This window comes from Adiantum capillus-veneris, chromosome 27 (assembly GCF_014529385.1).
Source record: "Adiantum capillus-veneris isolate H3 chromosome 27, ASM1452938v2, whole genome shotgun sequence".
Taxonomy (NCBI): Eukaryota; Viridiplantae; Streptophyta; class Polypodiopsida; order Polypodiales; family Pteridaceae; genus Adiantum; species Adiantum capillus-veneris.
In genome coordinates this window covers 85,828,924-85,841,410 of record NC_140957.1, presented here as the reverse complement: position 1 = coordinate 85,841,410, position 12,487 = coordinate 85,828,924, and the positions used below count along the sequence as shown (strand labels likewise).

Below are 12,487 nucleotides of genomic sequence, written 5' to 3'. Positions count from 1 at the left end.
CCAAGCTACAATATTATTTCTCACCACTTAGAAAATCCATGGTATGTTGCACATTGGGGGTTTTAATTCCATGCTCCACCACTTGTCCAAGCTAGTTTTGCTAAGATATACGATAGAAGCAAGCTCCACCAAGTGTCCAAGCTAGGCTCCATTGGAACTTGGGAAACCACTTGTCCAATCGAGGCTACCTTGAAACATGGAGGGAAGCAAAGGTTCATCGCTTGTGCAAGCTAGGCTACATAAACAGTGTGTGGTTAAATCCAAAGGGAGACCACTTGTCCAACCTTTAGAGATGCAAAGTGTAGTGGATTTATAAACTAGGCCCACTACTTGTCCAAACTAGCTCCAACGCTTATCCAAACTAACTATATTGAAACATGGGATAGAAGCAAGCTCCACCATGTGTCCAAGCTAGGCTCCAATAGAACATGGAAAATCACCTATCTAAGCTAGGTTCCCCACAATCCAAGCTAGACTCATTTGAAACATATATTTTACATCAAGGTCCACCACTTGTCCAGCCTATATTTCATTGCGATGTGTACAAGGTCCACCACTTGTCCAACCTTCAATTCAAGATTCTCCCGCTTCAATTCAAATTGTCCCCCTTTATTTCAAAAATTTCTGTCCAATTTTCAATTTTACTGCTGGAATTTGATATGTAACACCTAATGTTCTTTGATTATCCCACCTTAATTCAAAATTTCCCACCTAGATTTGTGTTGTGTTTAATGTAAGTATCCTGCCTAAATTCAAACTATCTAGAAGCTAGCTTTGTTCAATGTAACTATCTCGCCTAAATTCAAATTAACTCACCTCAAATCACCACTTTTCCAACCTATAAACAAAGAAGGATTGAATATAAAAGGTGTTATTTTGAGATCCTTATAATCTACTTGCCTCAAGGTCCACCATTTGTCCAACCTACACAAGAGCCACTACTTGCACAAGCTGTATCCTAGAGAAAAACGCCAACATCTTTAGCCTAGATTATCAAAGAGGGAGAAACTTCTAGTGTATATATCCATTCAAAAAAAGTGAACCACTTCTTTATTTCCCAATAGGATGCCTTTTTTTTTTACATGTATTATTCTTTGTTTTCCCACATTTCAACCAGTTATGTCCAATAGGCATAGATGTGGACTACACTACTTTCGTTGAGTAGCAAAAGCTGCAATCAGATTTACAAGAAAATTAGAGGAAAAGAAACTCAACAAAGATCCACCACTTCAATGCAAGAAACAAACTTAACAGATCACACAAGTAAGTCACTTATTCAAGTTTACACTTGTATTTCATTGTTTTAATTAGCTCTGCTTATGCATGTATGCTTTTTGTGCATCTTATCATGTATCTACATTATGCAAGCATGAATTTGAGAATGAAATAACACACACACATACATACACAAGCATAAATTATATTATATGTGCATATAATATAGGTGAATACGTGTAAATCCATGATATTGTGCAATGAGAGAAGAGGCCAAAGAGCATGGATGACAGATTTGGTGTGCGTTTTCTTGTATCTTGAAGAGAAATTACTGTGTATGAGCGCGCAAGAGAAACACACAAAGGTACAATGAGACAGAGAGGTAGGGAGAAACACATAGAAACTTAGAGACAGAGAGGGAGGGAGAGAGAGGGAGAGACAGACCTTCTATTACACACATGTCATATGTAGGATGTTATGGTTTCATACACGCCCGTGTGCGATGTCGCGTCCACACCCTGGATAGATTTTGATGGGAAAATTGTGCGTGCAAATGTTGTACATATGTGTGAGATGCCTGCGTGTGTGATGCCTGCATGCGATGTCTTTGTGTGTGATGCTACTAGTGTGTGATGATGCCTGTGTTTGGCTAGGAAGAGGCCATGCCATGTGTAATTCTAATGTAAGAAATACCTTAAAAATTACACCGTGTGTAAGCTGCCCTTGACACCATGGGGGACTTCCGCCCCTCGACCTCGCCCGGGGCGCTGTTCCAATGGGAGGCGACAAGGGGCTGTCCCTCGACCCCGCTTTGCAATCGCGTCGGGAGGCAACAAGAGGATCCCACCCCTTGACCAATGGTTCTAAATGACCTAAAACACATTCTGAAACACTATGTCATGCATGTCATTGAGTCAAAATTTTTATTCTTATTTTAGGCACTATTATAATTAAAATTTAAAACATATAAATATAGTAAAAAATATTCAATTTATTAAATTTGAAATTTTATTGAAGAACTAAAGCTTAAATTTAAAATTATTAAAAAAGATTTAAACATATTTTAAACAAAAGATATGCATAAAAATCTATTTTTTGAAGAAAAACCCAAACTGAATTATATTGAAAAAAAAACCTAAGGTAAATTGAATTGTGAGAAACAAAGATCCCCAATTGGCCTTGGCCTTGATCTTGATCTTGATCTTCGTCTTTGATATATGAGACTAGCTTATTTTGGCCTAGATGAAAATTGCTTATTTTGGAGGTCACTGCTAGTGTGCCAAGATCCTCCCAAACTATACTTTTGTTTTGAGCTACTGCATGCTCTAATTTGAATTGTGACCATAAAATAAGAGAAAAAACATGAAAATAAAATACAAAAATAAGAAATAAAATACACACGAAAAGACAGATACTTCACCTTGGATATCGGCCATTACAACTATGTCCATCACTTGTCCAAGCTATGCTTTTGGGTTTTATAGATTCTTCAATATTTAACAATTAACATTGGCCATTACAACTAGGTCCACTTTTCCAAGCTATGCTCTAACATATCAAGGGGGTTCTTGTATCAAGATCCATCAATTGGTATGTCGCTTGTCAAGCCTTGCTTTGGAAAACTCCTGTAGTAGTTCACCTACTTTACCATTGGCCATTAGATCTAGGTCCACCACTTGCCCAACCTATGCTCTAGATATCTAACACTTGGTTTATCACTTGTACAACCCTTGCTTTGAGAAGGAAGGTCCTACAATAGTTCACCTTGGACATTAGTCATTACAACTAGGTCAACCACTTGTCCAAGCTATGCTTTAATATAGTAGTCCAAATTTGTAGTAGTCCAACTAACCTTGGAGATTGGCCATTTGAACTAGGTCCACCACTTGTCCAACCTAAGGTCTACTGGAATGTGGAAAAACCATACATCAAGGGGGTTCTTGCATCAAGATCCATCACTTGGTCCGTCGCTTGTCAAGCCTTTCTTTGGAAAACTCCTGTAGTAGTTTACCTACTTTACCATTGACTATTAGATCTACGTCCACCACTTGTCCAACCTATGCTCTAGATATCCACCCAACCCTTTCTTTGAGAAGGAAGGTCCTACAATAGTTCACCTTGGACATTAGTCATTACAACTAGGTCCACCACTTGTCCAAGCTATACTCTAATATAGTAGTCCAAATTTGTAGTAGTCCACCTAACCTTGGAGATTGGCCATTTGAACTAGGTCCACCACTTGTCCAACCTATGGTCTAAAACGTCAAGGATCCTTTGGTCTCAATACCCAACACTTGCTCTGATACATCAAGAGGTTTTTGGTCTCAAGATTCAAAACTTGGTCCACCACTTGTCCAACCTTGCTTTGGGAAGCAAGGTCATACAATAGTTCACCTTGGACATTAGTCATAACACATTGGTCCACCATTTGTCCAAGCTATGCTTTAATACATCAAGGAGGTTTTGGTTCCAAGACCTTCGACTTCTCCAACCTTGCTTCCATTGAAAGCCTCAAGGGCTACTTGGACATTGAGAAAGGGGTCCTACATTAGTTTATTGGTGGCAGTGGGCATTAAAAATAGGTTCAATACTTGCGCAAGAAATTTCTCTCTTCTGTAAGCAAAAAATCATCCATCACTTGTCCAATATTGACTACATTAAAAGAGCAAGGGCTATCACTTCTTAAAATAATGCATTGAGTGTTCATACAAGATTGCTAGCTTTCAATCCAAGATTGAAAGATTGCTAGCCTTTTGCCCCACCACCTTCCTTGCTCGATCCAAAACAAATGTGCCTCTGAAAGCACTATCCCCAAGCTCTATCTTTGCCATTTTTGTAAGCAAAAACGTTCTTACAATCATCATGAGCTCCCTCCCTCATGTTCGATGACCCGTTCGAACAATGCCATCCTTAACGCACAGACCGAGAGATGTAGACCACAAGAAAACATGTGCCCTTTGCTCCACCAAAAACGATTGAGTAAAAAACTCCCTATAGGATCTACGTCGGGTAGATCCTTAAGGGAGGCTTTTTTCTAACCCAATTTTTTTTGTAGTGAATACAAAGTGCTTAGAGAGGTGAATGCAAAGTTCTTAGAGAGATTTAAATTATTATTTTCTTAAATGGTGAATACAAAGTTTCTTAGAGAGTTTAACAAGATGAAAAAATGTGATAAAATCACAAGGCCTGCCATAGAAATTTGCCTTGCTAATAGAAAAATGGAAAGCGAAGATTAATCGAGAAAGAGAGGCAGGTGGAAATCCATTGAATCTAGCATAGTTGCTTTGGGAGACACACATTTTAGATATGAAGTAATTGTCGTACACGCATGTTGAGCCTCAAGATCGAGCAGGGGGAAAAACTCTGTTGACCAAATGGTTGTAGGTTACAAAAATTGTGTTTGATACATATGGTGAGATGAGTTGATATACATCAAAGCAGGTGTTTGGATGGTATGAATGTAGATTTCCTTTGCTTAGATGGTTTGGTGGGTAGGAAGGGAGGGGGAAGTGGGAAGGGAGGGGAGGTCTCCCCTCCAATAATCTTTGGGTTATTTATTTTGGGATCAGCATATATGTGATTGAATGATTTGACCAAAAGCAAAATCTTGTGCCACAAATGTAGTGAGGTTGTTGGCTTCTCACCCAAATATGGTCTAGCATTAAATTATAGATGGTTGTTGTATCTTTGATTTGTTGCCGATAGTTCTCCAAATGAAGTAGAGATTCCAACTGTTGGTATTGGGTTTTTGTGGTGCTGATGTCGATGTTGAAGTCCCCTAGTATGATGCTCAGGTTTTTTTTTTGTTTTCTTGTATTAAGTGTTGGAGTTCTAAAAGAAGTGTTTTTATTGGTGTGTTTGGTGATTTGTATACATTCATGACATGGATATGAGTTGCAGTTTGATTTTTGAAAGAGAAAGTTGCATCGATTATTTTAAGTCCTACTCTTGAGACAGTTTTTTGACATATGGATTGAATGCTTGGATGGTGGAATATACATACACCATAACCATTATAATGTTGAATATGCTCAAAGTTTGGTGTCAGGGGGTTCATACTTTTTTTTTGTTTCGTTTCTTGGAAGCACAAGATACTGGATGACATGAAGTTTGGGTCGCCCTTGATGTGGTCAATGTGTTTGTTGATTGAGACGATGTTTAATGATGCAACAATATGGTGTGTTTGTGGAAGTGCAACTAGGGGCTCGTTCAAGTAGGACCATCTAGCATCTGTCCGGAGACGTTTGATTTCTTTCACGACTATGGGGTCACTTTTGATGTGGCTCTTGAGAATGGGACTAAGAATATGTAAATTTGCAAGGTCTTTGATACGTGATAGAGCTGTGTAGACCAAGCCATGAGATTGGATCCCAGTAGGGTCGAATGTGACTGTTGTCATTGTCAAGCCTTGGGATCTATGGATTGTGCGTGCGTTCGCTGCTTGTATTGGGAGTTGTGTTCTTGAGACTAGGTTGAGTGGGTTCTTTTCTACCTGAAAGTCTTTTGTGACTTGAAGTATTGGTGTCCATTGTTTGTTTATGTTTGCATGGTAGAGATGTGCATTTTGGGATCGTTGTCTTCTCCCAATTGAGGTATCAAAGAACTCCACCCAAGCTATCAATGATTGTGCTCTGTTGTTTGTTGAAGTTTGGAAGATTCCATGTGCACCATTGACCAAACCAGCAAGAACATTGATATTGCTAGCACAAAGTTCGACTATCATTCCTGGCTTTAACTCAAGGATGGAGGATAATCCAGCAGTTACTTGAGGGTTGTTTGGAATGACTAGGTTCTCTGAGCATGTTTTGTGGAATTTTTCATGAGCCTTGATAATGTATGGTGTCTCTTGCAAGTTCTCAAAGACCGTCTGGTTGTGCTTGGACTTTAGTTTATTTGTGAAGAAAAGATGAGGTGTTGTAAAAATGTCAAATTTTTTGTTTGCAAATGTGTCATTGATAAATGCCAAGTCTCTTTGTGTTTCCTCCGCAACACGTATCCTATTTAAGACCTCTATAAACAATTCATTTGATTGGCGCATTGGTGTTGTTAGCTCAACGCATGTGATATGTGTGTTCCAGCTTGATGTTGTGAGGATGTCAAGTGTATTGCTTGTGTCGCTGAATATCCAATGATCACGGACAAGGCTTGCTTGACAAAGATCGCCACAAAAGATAACGTCTACGCCACCGAAGGGTTCATTATGTTTGTGCTTTATAGATCGGAGTCTTGTGTCAATAATACGCAGCAGCCTGTTGCCTATTAAGGAAGCCTCATCAAAAACAACTAGTTTGAGGTTTGCGTTTGCATGGGATAGGTCATTGATGGTGTCGTTGGAAAGAGGGGCCATCTCAGTCAGCATCAATGGAAGGCGCAACGTAGAGTGTATTGTTGTGCCACCAAGGTTGAATGCTGCTTTGCCTATATATGCCATCAACAATGCTGTTGGAAGCTCAATATTTCCTTCTATCAAAGGTGCATAGTGTCAAACCAAGCCTTGGATGATTGCACGCAAAGTAAAGGTTTTCCCTGTGCCGGCGCCTCCTGTTAAAAAAAGGTGGATTTTGTCATTTGGGCATACTCTCTTTCATTTCATAATATCATCGTAAATATGTCTTTGCTCTATATTCAAACTCATGACAATTGAGTGATATTCTTCATTTAGCATTCCAAGGAATCTAGATGATGTTGGTAGTTGAGTGGTATGATGCCTTGTGGTTGGTAGGTCGAGATCCAGCTCATAAGTGAATTGTTCTTGTTGAGTTTCTTGTGAGGAGATTGAGCAAGATGTTGATGATTCTTGATTGTTGATTTTTAGTTTTGTGAAAGGCTCCATGTTTTGTGCGATTATAGCAATATTAGACTCATATCTCTCTCTCCAAGTTGATGTCAAAGCATCGAACGTGGATTCATCGCTTGTGAACGGTAGAAACACAGACATAGTTGGTGGTAATGTCTCTCGCTGTCGATCTCCTTGTTGAAGCTTGTATATATGATGATCCGAGGCTTTTTGCACTTGTGGTGTGTCCCTTGTGAGATAGTGTATTTTCTTGCATACTCTGCCAAACAAAGATTTTGTATGCTAGCTGGTCTTTTTGTATACTTTGTTATGAGATTATCAAAGAATATGTTTGTGTCATCTGGATGAAGTGTTTGCAAGGAAGTCTTCCTCTTTAACAATAGTGTTCTTTGGGTTTGGTAGTTTGCATTGATGAAGATAAATTGCCTGGTTGTGCTGTGCAATGGAAGAGATAGTGAAATGTATGTTGCTTGTTGAGTTGTGATTTCTTGAGCATTGATCAAGGCACCTCCAATTTTCTTAAGACGCTCCAATGTGGGAAGACTCTCCTTCTTGCATTTCTCAAGGATTTTGTAGATTGCTTTGCTTGTGGTCAAATCTATTTTTGTCATATATGATGTGCAGTATGCAGCAGCTCCATGAGGATTGAAAATAAATAGAATATCAAGATTGCCATCCCACAATGTGCACATTGTTTTGTTGAAATTGTTTGTGTATATATCTTTTGGTTGTCTTTTGAGCAAAAGTGTTGGTTCTGAGAGCGAAACTGAGAGTGTCTCAAGGTACATGTCTTCATCCATGATTAAAGAGGATAACCAATCATCAAAACTCATTTCAGGGCAGTGTGGCAGAGCTGCAAGTTGACTTTCGAGTTGTGTCTTATTCGCAAGAAGAATGGATTCCCGTTTTTCACTTGATCGTATTGGACGCAAGATAGTTGTTTGCCGTGCAGGCGGTCTTGGAACTCCAAAACAGCAATGCTTCTTTCTTTTTTTGCAAGTTCTTCGATGGAAATGGATTTGTACTTTTTGTAGGTCAACAGGTAATTCATCTTTGTCACTTGAGATGTATTTATCAACAAAATCAATCACTTCTTTGTCATCAGAAATCCCAAGCTTTGGAGAATTTTCAATCCAAATTAATCCATGATCATGTTGGCTTCCCCTATGCTGAAATTTTGTGACAAAGAAAAAATTCCATGATTTGGTCAAGTATTTTTGAATTTCGTTTCAACTCTTTCTTAAGTGCGTTGAATCTATGGACATAGTATCGAGCTGTGGTGATAGGATCTGCACGAACCAACGCACGGATATAATGTGCTCTAGATTGGAAATTAGATTCATTGATTTGTGGATTAAGCGCAGCAAGACATTCGTGCAATGGCTTCCATCTTTGCTCTGCACATGATAGAGTGACAAAAAAGGTAGGCTGTCCTATTTGTCAAATCATGGCGAAGACATTACGCTTGAGTTTGGCCTTGTAATCTGATGATGTTCGCAAAGATTCAAAGTCATGATATCCTAGCTAGGATGATAGTATTCGATCAATGTTAGTGTTGTTCTGAACATCTTTTGCGCATAGTTGCATGCCTTGCAATTTTCCCTTGCGCAGACGTACCCATATAGAACCAAGCACCTTGCCGATGATAATCTTCATCACTTTGAAGAACAAATTTTTATTGTCTAATGCAAAGCGTCTATCCTTGTTTTTGAGCTCGCATTGTGCGATCTTAAAGTAATTTTTTTTCGCAAGGTTTGCGTAGGTTCTTCTTTTTCCAAAGAACAAAGATGGAAATGATAATTCCTCACAATCGGCATCATCAAATAGGCTCAGTGGAGAAAATCCTTCACACGGAGCGACGTTATGGACATGTGCACTATGATCGATGACTTGTTGTGAAGAATAGATACCATGGACAAGGGTGTCGGAATGTTCATTCACTAACTCATCAACCTCATCTTCTTCATACAACACTACATCTGGACTCATGTGAAAAGTAGAAACCCAAGCTTCATTAATAGATGCTTTGTGCTCTATGTATAAAGGGGTGCTAATCAAATCTTTCAATGCTTGGAACACATAAAAGGGACATACACCACCACTAAGGTATGCATGGGCATACTCAAGTTTATGCTTAATCTCCACAAGGATTGTAGCGTGCTCATCACTAAAACGCGGCAAGATTGCTTGAATTCTTGTCAAGTCTGCCATGACATTAACGACACTACCTCGCAGCCCGAACTAACCCTCATAATTGAGCTCTCGTATTTGGGTGAAAGGAATGCGAAGTGATACAAGGCGCCTCTCGATTGCATTTAACAATGCAATGCTTCCAATACTTCATTGAGGAGAGAATGTGGATGTATGCAACAGAGCGGCTTCCTTTGAGATTTCAAGCTTTGCTTACAAGAGAAACAAACTCTTTTGTCTAGAGCAAAGTTAAATATTTGCAATCCCATCAAGGTCTGGAGAAAAGATGCTTCGAGCACACTCAAAAAATGCAAAATCTTTTTGAACAAAAGACTACCACAGCTTAAACATCCATATACAGGAGTGTCTTGAATTTCCACTAGATATTTTTGTTTCCTAGATCTTTTATTAGATTGAGGCACAACATTGTGTTTATGCAACATTTTCGATATTGAGTAAACTTTCTTTTGAATTTGTTTCAAAGTGTAAGAAGAACAAACTTGTGCTTGAAATCGAGAAGCTATCTGCAATGCTATCTCATTTGGAAAACTCTTCACAGCATCCACCAATCTAGCGGCAAGATCTTTAGGCCAGGAGCAACGCTTACGTTTCTTGATGGAAGGCGATTGTGGAAAAACAAACAATCCATCTTGACAAATAAAGACGAACAAGCCATGAGAAGAGGAAGAAGATGCAACACAAGGATTAGCGTTAAAAGAATGTTGATGATTTTGTTCTTGAAACACATGAACAACACATTGAAATTCCAAGACATGGCAAGCTAAATTGATCAAATTGATTGAAAGCAAAGGAGAATTTTCTCTTGTGCCCATACGTTGGCAAACTAGAGATTCAAGAGTTTTGTCGTCAACATTACAAGCAACACGCTTATCATTCCACAATTTCAGCCACACACTTGTGATCTCCAAGTCGTGAGAACGAAATTTTGCAACAATATGCTTGGACAAAATATTCTCTAATGAATTGATAGAGATATCTACACCACATACAAACAACAATGCCCTTAAAACATCTTGATTACAAGGAGTTGTCGTCCAAAAAGTTGAGTCAATTGAACATTGGAAACCATTTATACAAAAAACAGTTTTATCGTCAAGAGATAATCCCACCATAATGCCTAGATACAAAAGGATATTCAACAAAATATAGGCTTACTAGACGATTGCAAGGCACATTAGATAGAAAACATCTCCCTATTCAGACTTAAAGCTTGTTACATACCCATGTGCATCAATTGAGAAATGCCCAGCTCTTTTCATTCCCACCAAGGAAGCTTTCAAACTCACTAGATCAGTTTCATACAAATACAAAAAAGAAGAGGGTAGGCGAAGGACTTGGTCAATGATCTTTCCGTGCAAGGTGACAGAAATGCCTTTGTCGTCGCGAGGAACCAGCTTTGCTTGAAGAGCAGGACTTTCCAAATTTCAACAACTTTGTTGCAAGCAAAACAATGAGGATTAGAGCTTTGGCGGTTGACTTGGGCAGATTTGCAAACTCCACATAAATACTCCAATCCAATGCTGTTGACATTAACAACATCGTTGTTAACACTGTTGACGTTAACAACAGCGTTGTTAACGTTGTTGACGTTAACAACCTCAAGAGAACTGAACACCTGAAATTAACATAAAGGGATCACACAATGCACAATGAATACAAAGAACCTACCAAGCGGAACTCACCGTTTTTCCGAATCCCATATTAGCAATCTGCTTATCACGGATATCTTTGAAAACCAACTTCAAATGAGAGGGCAATGGCAGCACGATAGTGTAGTCCATGACAGACAATGTGTTAGAGAATTGTTTGAAGACATTTATGTTGTGGACCACACAATCATAAAATCCATTCTCTTTGACTTCATTGGATATGTTATAAAAATCAGCCTTTCGAGAAGGTACAAACAAAAGCTGCAGCAATAAAAAACAGTCAAAACACTATCATCACTTTTCGCCATGTTCTCCACCTTGATAACAGTAAATGCTACATTAGGCACACCATCTTCAATTGAAGAAGTCCATGATGAGACAAGATCTTTAATATTGTGCTCGGGAAAGAGAGTTAGCACAAAGTCGAATGAAGGAGCCTTCACAATAGATGTAGTTGCATCAACATAGAGAGCAAGTTGGCAAGTGCCTCCATCACTAAAATTCTTTTTCCTCACAACAGGGCCCTCAATACGTATAAAATCACCCACCACAAATGAGTTGACAAACTGCTCAATATAATTTTCTGCCACAACAAAAGTGATAGTATGATGTGCAACCTTGTCCACAAGATCAGCCTTCAAAAATCTATTGTAGTTTGCTTTTTGGATTTTGTATGTGCCATATTTTGCAAGCACCTCCCCAATGAAGACAAAACGGTAGTTAATAGCATCAGCAAGCTCAAAAATAAGAAGCTCGGGCGTAGATTGGCTCAATTCCAATTGAGATTCAAAAGAGTCAACAATAGGCTTTGGCTCTTCTTTAATAGATGCTAAGCCCAACGAACGACTCACACCAACAGAGGGAGTGGAAATCCCAAAAATGTTAAGCGGTGTTTGCCCTACATCACATGGCACACAATACTATTATTATCGATTACACATTGGTAAGCCATAGAAATTTAAACAAAGCTAACCTCTCACAATGGCCATTCCCCTTGCAATACTAAGGGCCTTTTGAACAGATTTTGGAGATTTCTTTAACTTGGCCTCGGGACTAAGCTTTTTAAATGCTGAGTTTAGAGAACCTACTAAGCTACTTGAGGATCCAAGGCCCCCACTTTCAGACACAACTTCATGCAAGTTTTTAGTTCTAGGAGTTGCGCTTAAAGTCTCAAAGTAGTCATTGCTTGAGTTTGTAGTGAAAGCATCTATAATCAAGAGCAAATTCAAGACAGTTTCCAAGATAAGCAAGATAGCAAGACTCTTAAGTGCCAAAAGAGGAAACGAAATGCAGAGGTGTATTACCATCCATATTCGAATCCATGGCGCCTTGGTATAGAGAGTGATGCTATGCTTTGATAATAGATGTGGCTATAAGGTTTCAAAGACTGTACTATAGAGGAGGTAAAACTCTCAACAAGAGTAATCTCACAATAGGAGGCTTGTAAAACGTGATAGTTCTTCAAAATACCTTTGTCTTTTATATACTAACAACTCAAAGAGTGAAACGTGATGGATAATCTTGAGTACTTCAAGAAATATAGTTTAAAAGTTCCACTCAAAGGTTGGCAATAAATGCAGATTTTTACAATTGTTGCCATCTATTGAGGCGGTCC

At 38.9% G+C, this 12,487-nt stretch overlaps 1 pseudogene; it reads right to left on the bottom strand.

The window, feature by feature from the left end:
- Positions 1–11,166: 11,166 nt before the first annotated feature.
- Positions 11,167–12,179, bottom strand: LOC147422315 (uncharacterized; annotated as a pseudogene).
- Positions 12,180–12,487: the final 308 nt, after the last annotated feature.